The sequence below is a fragment of the Chinchilla lanigera genome, unplaced genomic scaffold (assembly GCF_000276665.1).
Source record: "Chinchilla lanigera isolate Chin_1 unplaced genomic scaffold, ChiLan1.0 scaffold00021, whole genome shotgun sequence".
Taxonomy (NCBI): Eukaryota; Metazoa; Chordata; class Mammalia; order Rodentia; family Chinchillidae; genus Chinchilla; species Chinchilla lanigera.
This window is the reverse complement of record NW_004955422.1, coordinates 25,684,201-25,692,299: the sequence shown is the minus strand read 5'-3', so window position 1 is coordinate 25,692,299 and position 8,099 is coordinate 25,684,201. Positions and strand designations below refer to the sequence as shown.

Below are 8,099 nucleotides of genomic sequence, written 5' to 3'. Positions count from 1 at the left end.
TGCAAGTTCCAGACCAGCCTAGGCTACAAAATGAGCTCAAGGCCAGCATGAACTGCATAGCAAGACCCTGTCTCAAAAAAAAAAAAAAAAAAAAAAAAAAGACAATAAATGAATAAATAAATAAAAAATAAATAAAAACCGTACCAACCATGGTAGTGCAAGCCTGTAATCCCAGCACTCTGGAAACTGAGAGGCAGGAGGATTGCTGCAAGTTTGAGGTCAGCCTGAACTGCATAGTGAAAGAAAAGACAACCCTCCCAAAAAACCCAAAAATAAAAATGCCCAACCCCCTCCCCAAAAAAACCCCCCAAAACAGCCCAGGTGTGGTGGTGTACACCTGTAATCTCAGCATTCAGGAGGCCAGCGCAGGAGGATCACACTGAGTTTGAGGCTAGCCTGAACTACATAAGTGAGACTGTCTCAAAAACAAACCAAACGTGATACAACACAACAAAAAACCACAAAACCCTCTGCTCTGGACTCAGGTCATAAAGACCATTGAACTTGCCGGGTATGGTGGTGCACGCCTGTAATCCCAGCACTCTGGAGGCTGAGGCAGGGGGATCATTGTGAGTTTGAGACCATCCTGGGCTACAAAGTGAGGTCAAGGCCAGCCTGAACTGCATAGCTAGACCCTGTCTCAAAAAGACAAAAAAAAAAAAAAAAAACCAAAAAACAAAAAAACCACACATGTAACTTTTAAAAAGTACTATTCTTGGGCTGGGGATTTAGCTCAGTGGCACAGTGCCTGCCTAGCAAGTGCAAGGTAGTGAGTTCGATTCCTGGTACCGGGGAAAAAAAACCAAAAGCCAAAAAAACCCAAAAAACTATTTTTTTCCTTTCATTCCTTCCATACGTACACATTAAGCCTCTACTATCTATAAGCCATGCTCTGATAATTCAGTAGTGAACACGGTGGTCCACACATGGGAATAATTTTTCTTCTTCTCTTTTTTTTTCTTGGCAGTATTGGATATTGACCATGACCCTAAGCATGCTAAGCACATACCCTGCCCCTGAGCTACATTCCCAGCATACAAGAAGAATCATTTCTTCTTTTTTAGCACTTTATTTTTGGGTACTAGGATTTGAACTCAGGACCTTATGCTTGCCAGGCAGGTGCTGTGCTGCTGAATTATAGCCCCATCCCCAGAATAATTTCTTTTTTTTTTTTTTTTTTTTTTTTGTCTTTTTGAGACAGGGTCTCACTATGCAGTTTGGGCTGGCTTTGAGCTTACTTGGTAGCTGAAGCTGGCCTCGAACTCACAAGGATCCTCCTGCCTCAGCCTGCCAACTGCTGGGATTACAGGCATGTGCCACCATGCCCAGCTTTTTAATTTCTTTTTAATTAATTAATTAATTAATATTTTTTTTCTTTTTTTTTTTTTTCCAGTACCGGGAATCGAACTCACGACCTCACATTTGCCAGGCAGGCGCTGTGCTGCTGAGCTAAATCCCTAGCCCCTATTTTGTCTTTTTGAGACAGGGTCTCACTATGCAGTTTAGGCTGGCCTTGACCTCACTTTGTAGCGCAGGCTGGTCTGGAACTTGCAACAATCCTCCTGCCTCAGCCTCCTGAGTGCTGGGTCATTTCTTTAAAAAAAAATTAAGTGTATAAACTAGTGGCTTTTGTTTTGGCATGTACATATTCATACATCTACTTAGGTTAGGTTATCCCTCCATTTTTTTTTTTTTTTTTTTGGTTCAGGGAATTAAACTGAGGACCTTGCACTTGCCAGGCAGGCACTGTGCCACTGAGCTATATCTCTGGCCCCTACTCTTCTGTTTTCGTTTTTTTTGGTTTTTTTTTCCAGTACCAGGAATCGAACTCACTACCTCACACTTGCCAGGCAGGCGCTGTGCTGTTCAGCTAAATCCCCAGCCTCCTACTCTTCTGTTTTTGATTTTTTTTTTCCAATACATTTAAGAGAACAAAGAAATGAAGTGATTACAAAATGTATAACATGCTAAAGTGCTCTCTTGAAAATGGTCAGATAGAAATTAGAGAATGCTGGGCATGGTGTGGCTCATGCCTGTAATCCTAGTACTGGGGCGGCTGAGGCAGGAGGATCATTGTGAGTTCTTTTTTTTTTTTTTTTTTTTTTTTTTTTTTTTTTTTTTTGTCTTTTTGAGACAGGGTCTCGCTATGCAGTTTATGCTGGCCTTGAGGTCACTTTGGAGCCCAGGTTGGTCTTGAACTCGCAATGATCCTCCTGGCTCAGCCTCCCAAGTGCTGGGATTACAGGCGTGGGCCAGCAAGTCCAGCCGTCATGAGTTCGAGACCAGCCTGGGCTCCAAAGTGAGCTCAAGGCCAGCCTGAGCTGCATAGAGAGACCTTGTCTCAAAGACCAAAAAAAAAAAGAGAGTAATTGCCATTGTGGGTGCATGTGATTTACATGGTGAGAGAGGGGGTGGGGATTTAGCTGGGGCTGGGGATTTAGCTCAGTGGCACAACGCCTGCCTGGCAAGCGCAAGTTCTTGAGTTCGATTCCCAGTACCGGAAAAAAACAAAAAAACCAAAAACCAAAACAAAAAAAAATGTGTTGAGAGAGGACCTCACTTAGGAAAGGACAAACTGAGACTTGCTTGCATGATGAAGTCAGTGTTTTTTTTTTAAGAGTCAGTGTTAGCAGCAGTCTATTCAGTGGCCCAGAGGCTGGAATTTGGAAACAGACATAGAAACTGACAGAAACAGATAGCGTGGCCAGAGATGAGCAGAGTAGGATGCTGATGGAGGGAATGAGTGATGGGTTATTTTAAGTAGGGCAGCGACATGATTAGATTTAATTTTTTTTTTTTTTTTTTTTTTTTGAGACAGTGTCTGGCTGTGTAGTTCAGGCTGGCCTTGAACTCACTATGTAGCCCAAGCTGCCCTCGAACTCGTGGCAATTCTGCCTCAGCCTTCCAAGTGCTGGGATTACAGTACATTTTAAGAGTACAATATGGCTGCCTTCTTTTTCCAGTGCACAATAGTCGTTATTGCCCACATAGATAGCAAATGTTAGCATTTCCCCTTGGAACTTGCCTGTTCCATTGAGAAAAAACCTCAGACTCTTCTCTAGTGGCTGCAAGTTGGACCTTGGTCCTGAGAGAAAATAGAACTCTTTCTCAGTAGCAGTTGGGATCCTTTCTTTCCTAGGAGTTAATGACTAAGTGGAGGCGGAATGAGAGTAAAGGCCCTGCGGTGAGAAGGAATCTGGCTCACTGGATAATCTGAAGGAAGCTGAGAATGTGGGACAGCTGGATGCGTGAGAATGAGAAAGAAGCAGGTTAAATCCAGGTTTTGAAGAGCCTGGTAGGTAAGGGTAAGATTTAGATCTTAATCTGGAGAGGAGGGGCAAACAGCCTTTGAGCAAGGAGGTGGCGTTTTGAAAGCCCTCACAGTGTATGAAGGGCGGTTTAGAAGGGGTCAGAGTAGAGGGGTGGAGACTGCCGTCACTTAGGCGAGGTGATGATGGCCTAGACCCGAGTGGTAGTAGAAGGATGGAGAGAAGTGGGAGGCTTCGACGTGTATGCAAGAGGCAAAATTAACAGCGGGTGGATAGTAACCAGTCAAGGGCTTCGCTTGATCTCTGGTTACAGATAAGTAGAGACTTCGTGCTCCTGACCCGGCGCAGGCCTGGTTCCCGCGTCTCAAGCCAGTGGGCGTGGTCTGCGAGAGCCGTCGCCCCGGTGATCCGGTGGGGCGGGGCCGAGGGCGGGGCCGCTGGGGCATGCGTCACCCAGTGGTGGCGATGGTGCGTGTGTGGGGGGCGGGGGATACGCTGGGCGCGTCCCTGGGGTCACGTGGTGCGCAGCACGCAGAGTCCTTCTGTCGGTTGGTCCTGGAGCGGCGCAGCAGGAGCGGGGCCGTGAGGTGAGCTCGCGGCGAGGCGCAGCGAGGCGAGGCGAAGCGGGCTGGCTGGAGCCGGGTCGGGGAGGGCCAGCGCCGCGCGCGCGCTGTGCAGGCGGGAATGGTGACGGACGCCACCGCAGCCTGGTCCCCTGCCCGGCCCCGCTCTGTGCCTGGCCCCGTTCGCCCAGCCCGGAGGGAGGCCCAGGGACCTCTGCTGAGAGCGTGGCGGGCGTGCGAGCTCCGCCCAATCCCAAGGGCTCCCCGTAGGAGTGATGGCGGCTGCGGCCAATCAGCACCGCTCGAGGGGGCTGGGCCCTGGGGTGTGGGCCCGGGGCGCGGAGCGGGCGGTATTGGGGGTGGGAGTGTTGCGCGCCAGGGCCGGACTCAAAGCTGTGTGGCCCCTGAGAACGCTATCACCAGTTGTTGCTGTCACCTTGTGCTTTGGTTCTGCGCTTTCTCTTATCACCTTTTATCTTATTCTGGGGAGCACACCCCTTTTTTAAGACCCTGACGTGGGAGTGACCCCTTTATAGTTTTGAAAATCTGGACGACGCACCCCCTTTCTTAAGGTGTAACACTGAGATTTTCTGTTTCTAAGTTCACCCAAATTGAGGGTGTACCCCTTTTCGCTTGCACCCCCGAACTGGGAGCGCACACCGTTTTTCAAGTCTCCAGTGTGGATACTACTTTTCCAATTTGGGGGTTCCTCGTTAGCAGGTCCCTGAAATACGAGGTTCGTAATCAAAAGTTTTGAGTAGTTTCTTACATCCCCACAACTCCAAGGAAGAATGCGTTTTCCAGGCTCCAAATCTGATGACATGTTTCCAAAATTTCCTAGGTTTTAAAGGCACTTTTTCAGCCTTCTTGGATCTACTAAAAGCGAGGTCCAAATCTTCACCTTTACGGACACATTTTCTATTAAACAAGGGAATTCACTGCCTTTTCTTCTTTTTTTTGGTACTGGGAATTGAACTCAGACCTTGTGTTTGCAATGTAGGCAATGTGCCACCAAGCTATATCCCCGGCCCTTTTCATTTTTTGTTTCTTTGGGACAGGGTCTTTTTATAGGCCAGGCTGACCTGGAACTCGTGATCCTCCTGTCTCAGCCTCCCTGGTGTTAGGTTTACAGGACTGGGCCACCATGCCTGGCTAATTCTTTTTTTTTTTTTTTGAGACAGGGTCTGGCTATTCAGTTCAGCATGGCCTTGAACTCACTTTGTAGTCCAGGCTGGTCTCGAACTTGAAACGATTTTCCTACCTCAGCCTCTGAAGTGCTGGGATTACAGGCATGCACCACCATGCCCAGCTAGTTCATTGTTTTTCCAGTCATTCTGTCCGTGGGGCTGCACCCTTTGGTGAGTTCTCCAAATTACCTTGTGTCCTGGGGGAAGACTCATTTTCTTCTCAAGAGTGTATTTTACATTCTCAAGAGTGTATTTACTTCCTGTTCCCGTTAAATGTACTAAATGCTTTTCTTTTTAGTATGAAATGCTCAACTGTAGGAGTGTAGCTACCTTCCTGCTGCTGCTGCAGCTGCTTTACTGCTTCTCTTTTTTTTTTTTTTTGGTGACAGGGTTTTGCTATGTAGCTCAGGCTGGCCTCCAGCTGGTAGTGATCTTCTGCCTCCAGAGGCTGGGATTACAGCCGTGTGACACCACGCCCGATGAGTGTTCTATTCTGCTCTTTTTTTTCCCCCTCTTTTTAAGACGGTCTGGCTTTGTAAACTTTGTAGCCCAGGCTTTTCTTGAACTGGAAAGGATTCTTCTGCCTCAGCCTCCGGAGTACTGGGGTTAGGGCATGCGCCACCACGCCCGGCTTGAGTGTTGTGTTCTTTAAATCTTTTTTTTTTTGTTTGTTTGTTTTGTTTTTTTTTTTTTCCTCCGGTACCGGGAACCGAACTCACGACCTTGCGCTTGCCAGGCGTGTTGTGTTCTTAAATGTACATTCCTACCCTTTTTAGCTTTTCTGCCACTGAAGACATTTTCATTCTTCAGTTTCCTTCTCTCTTTGGAACTACATTCCCCTTTAGATACTCTTCCAGTCTGGTCAGTTTACCCATATCCCTTTCTTTCCTATAGTAAGTGCTTATCTTTGTTCTATACAGCACTTTCTCTCTGCTTCTGTCACCTTTTCTTTTCTTTTTTTTTTTTTTTTCTCATTATGTAGTTCAGGCTGGCCTCAAACTCGTACTATTTCTCATGTCTCAGCCTCGCAAGTGCTGGGATTACAGGCGTGTGCCATCACACCTGGTTTGCTTCTGTCACCTTTTTTGAGCACACTTCTATAGTTAAACCTTCTGAACTGCCTCCCCCAGGATCCCTTTCCTAAAGGGGCGCCTGCATGCAGCCTTTCAGGTCTTCTTTATCTTTCTGGAAAGAGGAAGTGTCCATTCTGGCTTGCCCCATGCGCAGGTATTCTGCTTATTGAGTGGCTAGAGATTCTCTTCTCTTCCTCTTGCTCTGGAGGTGGGCTCTGCATGGACTTTCAGGCTGCCTGGTGCTGGGTTCAGACTGGAAGGGAATCCTCTTGCATATCTTTTGTTATTCACAGGATTCCAGGCTCCTAGTTGTTTGCTTCCTGTAAGGTTCTAGCCAGGTGTGCTTGTTTTTTCCCTATACTGGAAAGAAAAGCCCTTAAGCATGTTTTCTAGTGCTGTACTGCTCCTAGCCCACTTAAAGCCTCTTCTCCTACACAAATCTTCATACATTTATCAAGAAAAGAGGTGATTTGGGCTGGGAATGTCTCTTGGTAGTGGAGTGCTTGCTCAGCCTGTGAGAAGTCCTGTGTTCGTCCTCAGCACTGAGTCATTTGAAGGAATCCCTGGGCTGCTCATATTTTAAACTAATTTTTTTACTGTGTGCTTTTGATGTGTGTTAAGTCCGTTTATTTTGGGGAATTGACACGTATTCATTAATCATTTTTTTCTTCCCCAGCCTCTTGTCCCTTGGACATTCTTTGTTTTTGTCCCTAGGGTACAGATTGGGGTGGATACTTATCTGTCTCCATTGTATTCCACATGTCTTTCAATCTTTGCCCCCAATCCCGCCTTGGAAAATCTGTAAATATCTGGCACAGTTTTGTGTCTTTGGAGCCTCTTAGTAGTTTTTTTTCTTTTGTATTTCCCTTTCCCTTTCCATATCTTTCTCAGGGCTTCTCCAACTGGGTTAATTTCTCCACAGCTGGAATCAGTGCTTAAGGGATAATAACATCTCTGATCTTTCTCTCTTCTAGGGAAGTACAGAGGGGGAAAGAGTTTGGGTCTGAGAATCCGAACCAGTAGGACAAGGCAGAAATATTTCATTTTCAAGAAGTTCTTCTGAATCTCATTTGGAAACTGGGTATTTACCAAGGACCTGCTTCCTAGGGGTGCTGGGGGATTTAATGATGCTCCCAGGAACCTGCAGGAATTAATAGGGCTTGGAGGGAGTGCCCTGAACACAGTATTGGAGCTTGAATAAAGTTGGCCATTATTGTGTTTTCAAAACAGCTAGTTTCTCATTCTTTTTTTTTGGCACGTGGAATTGAACTCAGGATCTCATGCTTGCCGGGCAGGTGCTGTACTGCTGAGCTGTATCTCTGCCCCTATTTTCTATTTCTTGTGCATGAAAGCCCTAGAACCAAGCTGTGCTATTTCAGGAAGTGAAATAGACCCCACATTTAAATCACATTTATTAGTGAGTACTAAATTTATTTTTAAAAAATTAGGTCTATCTCAGGAGTAGCTAATAAAATGTGGTCTACTGAAGGGAGCAGATACTTTTCTGTATGTACTTGGCTGTTTGGTTTATCTCTATACTGCTGGGCAGTGCACCCTTAAAATATTCTATACCATTGCTTCTCAAACTTTTTTTTGGCTTTTTGAGACAGGGTCTCCCTGTGTAGTTCAGGCTGGCTTTGAACTCATGGCAATCCAGTAATCCTCCTGCTTCACCCTCCCTAGTGCTGGGATTACAGGTGTGCGGCAGGACCCCTGGCCTTGAACTACTATTGAGAGTGTTTCTTACATAAAGCCAAATATTCGTTGGTACAGACAGAAAGGTGGTGGTTAGCTTTATGCAGGAGTGTTATCTATTTGTTTTGGTATTTTTTTTTTTATCTTTTCTTCTGGTACCAGGAATTGAACTCACGACCTTGCACTTGCCAGGCAGGTGCTTTTTTTTTTTTTTTTTTCCCCAGCCCCCCAGGCAGGTGCTTTGCCGCTGAGCTAAATCCCCAGCCTCCAGGAGTGTTTTCTATTCTTCCTTTATCCTGATGTACATCCCTT

General features: G+C 46.2%; 1 protein-coding gene across 3 annotated transcripts in view; it reads left to right on the top strand.

Moving 5' to 3' along the window:
• Nucleotides 1-3,753: 3,753 nt before the first annotated feature.
• The window catches only part of Phf20 (PHD finger protein 20), a 125,036-nt gene continuing 120,690 nt past the window's right edge, over nucleotides 3,754-8,099 (top strand). For all 3 annotated transcript variants that reach the window (XM_005384767.2, XM_013514071.1, XM_005384764.2), the window contains exon 1: nucleotides 3,754-3,856. The gene's annotated coding sequence lies outside the window, so the exon portion shown is untranslated. The remainder of the gene's footprint in view (nucleotides 3,857-8,099) is intronic.